At 38.8% G+C, this 4,871-nt stretch overlaps 1 protein-coding gene across 7 annotated transcripts in view; it reads right to left on the reverse strand.

The window, feature by feature from the left end:
* Positions 1-4,871, reverse strand: part of GAPVD1 (GTPase activating protein and VPS9 domains 1) — a 67,662-nt gene that overhangs the window by 45,982 nt on the left and 16,809 nt on the right. The gene's annotated exons all lie outside the window — the stretch shown is intronic.

Raw genomic sequence — 4,871 nt, forward strand, 5'->3', positions numbered from 1 at the left:
GAACAGTATGGACGTTCCTTAAAAAACTAAAAATAGAGTTACCATATGATCTAGCAATCCCACTACTGGGCATATACCCAGAGAAAACCATAATTCAAAAAGACACATGCACCACAATGTTCATTGCAGCACTATTTACAACAGCCAGGTCATGGAAGCAACCTAAATGCCCATCGACAGACGAATGGATAAAGACGTTGTGGTACATATATACAATGGAATATTACTCAGCCATAAAAAGGAATGAAATTGAGTCATTTGTTGAGACATGGATGGATCTAAAGACTGTCATACAGAGTGAAGTAAGTCAAAAGAGAAAAACAAATATCGTATATTAACGCATGTATGTGGAACCTAGAAAAATGGTACAGATGAACCAGTTTGCAGGGTAGTAGTTGAGACACAGATGTAGAGAACAAACATGTGGATGCCAAGGGGTGAAAACCGAGGTGGGGTGGGGATGGTGGTGTGCTGAATTGGGCGATTGGGATTGACATGTATACACTGATGTGTATGAAACTGATGACTAATAAGAACCTGCAGTATAAAAAAAATCAAACAAACAAACAAAAAAAACCAACTAATACTAACCTTTCTTTGGGTTATTTGTATGGAAATATGTTAATATAAATGTTTCAGACATTACATGAAATTTCTAAAAATCTTATATGTTCTGGTATAATGTTATAAGTCATAATTCTAGTTATTACTTTAAAATGTATATCTCAGAAATAACAATTTCCTTGTCAATTGCAAAAAAAAAAAAAAAAAAAAAAGTCCCGTGTCTATTTATCAACACTGGACTTTCCTTGCCTGCTCTCTTTCACACTGCAATCAATCAACATAGCCTGTTGACTCTTTCTTCAAAACACATCTCACCACCTCCATCATCATCTCTCACCCAAAGGTCTCTAACCACCACTTCCTAACTGAACTCCTGCTTCATTTCTTGTACTACTGGAGTATCTACATAGCATAGAACATCGTTTAAATTTAAGTCAGACCACTTTATTCCCCCACTAGAAGCTGTCCAAAGGCTTATTTTACACTTAGAATGAAATCTGAAAGTCCCACATGATCTAACCCTGCTATTCCTCCAACCTCATCTCCTGCCATTCTAACTCCTGCTCACACAGCTCCAGACACGTTGGCCTCCTCTTGAACAGATCAAGCATGCCCCTTCCTCAAAGGCTCTGCATTTGCTGAACCCTCTCTCTGGAAGGCTATTCCTCTAGATGCCTTTGCAAGGCTAGTGCCTTTACTTCATTCAGGTCTCTGCTCAAATGTCTATTTAGAAAGGCCTTCTGAGACAAATCATTCTAAAACAGAAAGTATCACTTCCTATTCCCTCTTCTGGCCTTTTTTTTTTTTTTTTTTTAAAAGCACTTGCCCCAACCCAGCATGGGCTGCTGTTACATGCATGTTCATCATGCTTAGAGTATGGCTCCCCCACTGAAAGGCAAGGGCCGCCAAGGCCAAGATTTGTCTGTTTTGTCAACTTACTGCTGTAATTTCAGGGCTAAGGAGAGGGCTTGGTTCACAGCAGAAGTTGAATAAGTATTTGCCAAAGGAGTGAATGAAATCACACAATTCTTGTTTATCTAGTAGCTAAACAAACTGATAAAACTAGCACACATATTTTAAAGCATTATTATTTAAGCTATACCCTTGAAGCTAGAATGCCTGCCAGACCACAAACATTTTATCTCAGCAACAGAAGCGCTTGTGGGCCAAACAGCAGAATACAACATTGCCTCGAGGCAGCAGTCATTAAGTTAGAAAAATGCTTCTCATTAAGAATTAAACATTAGGGGTGGGGAAGGAAAGGACTGGGAGTTTGGGATTAGCAGATGCAAACTATTACATATAGGATGTATAAACAGGTCCTACAGTATAGCACAGGGAACTATATTCAATATCCTGTGATAAACCATAATGGAAAAGAATATGAAAAAGGATATATATATATGTATAACTGAGTCACTTTGCTGTACAGCAGAAATTAAACACAACATTGTAAATCAACTATACTTCAATAAAAATTTTTTAAAAAGAATTAAACATGATTATATACTTAAAAGCTGCCATGAGAGTAAAGCTTTAAATGTTCTCACCATAGTAACAAGAAAATGGTAATTACATGAGGTGAAGGATGTGTTAACTAACCTTACTGTGGTAAACATTTTGCAATATATGTGTACCAAATCATCATTATATGACTTAAACTTACATAATGTTATATGTCAATTATAGTTCAATAAAGCTAGAAAAAAAGACGTTGTCCCAACCAATAAGATTCATAATAGATTTATTTGGAAATGATAAAATACAATTTGTAGTGAATTCAGATTCTGAAAGAGGAGACAACCTAGCTCAAAGAACTCTCAATATGTTTACAGATCCAATGAAAATATGTTCATATATATGAAATAAATATTTTTGGTGCTAAGACTAAAAAAAAGAGTTAAACATTATGGTAGCAGATGGAAATATATTTAAAGCCACCTTATTTAAAGAAATAGATTCAACAATTTTTAATTGTTTGATTTCAGAAATTAAAATTTTTTCCTTTATTTTAATGAACTACTGATGACTAGAAAAGTTTCAGATATTATCATCTAACTTGAATTTAACTGCTTTAAAAACTTTCTTGGGCTTCCCTGGTGGCGCAGTGGTTGAGAGTCCGCCTGCCGATGCAGGGGACACGGGTTCGTGCCCCGGTCCAGGAAGATCCCACATGCTGCAGAGCGGCTGGGCCCGTGAGCCATGGCCGCTGAGCCTGCGCGTCCGGAGCCTGTGCTCTGCAACGGGAGAGGCCACAACAGTGAGAGGCCCGCGTACCGCAAAACAACAACAACAACAACAACAACAAAAAAAACTTTCCTGTACCTTATCAATTCCCTAGCAAACTATGAAAAGCTATTATTCCAAGTCTCCTGTATTAAAACCCTCAGAGTGCTTTCCTCTCAAAAGGTTTAAATATGTCTACTTCACCAAGATGATTCACTATTAACTCACAAAAGCATCCGGGTACATTCAAAAAATTGGTGCCATACATACATATATAATCTTACTAACTCAGTCTGAAGAAAACACATATGACTTTGCAGACTTCCATGAGGGAATTCTAACATCCTCTAGGGGGCTCTAAATCCACAGACTAAGAACAGAATCACTGAACAAATGGTTGTAAATATGGGAAATAGTATAGTTAATGAAAATAGTACTGAAATGGCTCTTAAAGATCTGTATGCTTTGGGGACTTCCCTGGTGGTCCAGTGCAGGGGGTGCAGGTTCGATCCCTGGTCAGGGAGCTAAGATCCCACATGCCTCACAGCCAAAACCCCAAAACATAAAACAGAAGCAATACTGTAACAAATTCAATAAAGACTTTAAAAATGGTTCACATCAAAAAATCTTTTAGAAAAAGATCTGTATGCTTCATTAATTAGTTCTGTTACCTTGGGTATATAATGCATATTCTATGAACCTCAGGGGTTTTTTCATCCATAAAATGTGGACACAGTATCTACATTTATTTTGTGCCTGGCATGAGCAACATATTAGGTACTAGGGATACAAAAAAAGGATAAAATCTAGTATGTGTCCTCAAGGACTTCCTAATCTAATAGAACAAGGCAGACATGCAAGCAAATGGCTGCCCCAAAATGTTATGGGTATAATGCTATGGCTGAATGAAGGCTGTACAACATAGAGTACAGACAAAAGAGAAGGAATGACTGAGGAGTTAGGTACCTGTGCCTAGTCTTAAAAGACAAGTATGGGGGGTGGGGGATAAGTATTTGCCAGACATAAAGAGGATAATGGGTAGGGGTAGACTTCTAGATACATGCAGCCAATCAAGCAAAGGCACAGAAGTGTGTGACACAGTATATTCAGAGAACTACACATGGCTTGCTACAGTTTGGGGGCATGTGTTGTGTGTGTTAAGAGTGAGGCAGAGGGTAGGGGAGGAAATGTATAATGAGATAAGGCTACAGAGACCAAAGGTACACAGAAGCCAGTGTTAAGAAACTGGGACTGGACTTCCCTGATGGCACAGCAGTTAAGAATCCGCCTGCCAATGCAGGGGACATGGGTTCGATCCCTGGTCCGGGAAGATCCCACATGCTATGGAGCAACTAAGCCCGTGCTCCACAACTACTGAGCCTGCACTCTAGAGCCCGCCCATGAGCCACAACTACTGAAGCCCGCATGCCTAGAGCCCATGCTCTGCAACAAGCCACCGCAATGAGAAACCTGCGCACCACAACGAAGAGTAGCCCCCACTCGCTGCAACTAGAGGAAGCCCGCGCACAGCAACAAAAAACCTAACGCAGCCAAAAATAAATAAATAAATTAATTAATTAATTTTAAAAAAGAAACGGGGACTTTGCACTGTAGGAGATGGGCAAAGAGTTTAAACGGATTAACATGATTAAATTTACATTTGAGAACATAAACTTTGGCAGTAAAGAAAAAGATGAGGTGGTTTGGATGGAACTAGATGAAGAAAGACTAAGAAACTGTTGATAGGCAAGAACCACTGGCATTTTTCACAGAACTAGAACAAAAAAATTCACAATTTGTATGGAAACACAAAAGACCCTGAATAGCCAAAGCAATCTTGAGAAAGAAAAACGGAGCTGGAGGAATCAGCCTTCCTGACTTCAGACTATACTACAAAACTATAGTAATCAAGACAGTATGGTACTGGCACAAAAACAGAAATATAGATCAATGGAACAGGACAGAAAGCCCAGAGATAAACCCACGCACATATGGTCACCTTACCTTTGATAAAGGAGGCAAGAATATACAATGGAGAAAAGACAGCCTTTTCAATAAGCGGTGCTGGGAAAACTGGACAT

This window comes from Physeter macrocephalus, chromosome 9, assembly GCF_002837175.3.
Source record: "Physeter macrocephalus isolate SW-GA chromosome 9, ASM283717v5, whole genome shotgun sequence".
NCBI classification, from domain to species: Eukaryota; Metazoa; Chordata; class Mammalia; order Artiodactyla; family Physeteridae; genus Physeter; species Physeter macrocephalus.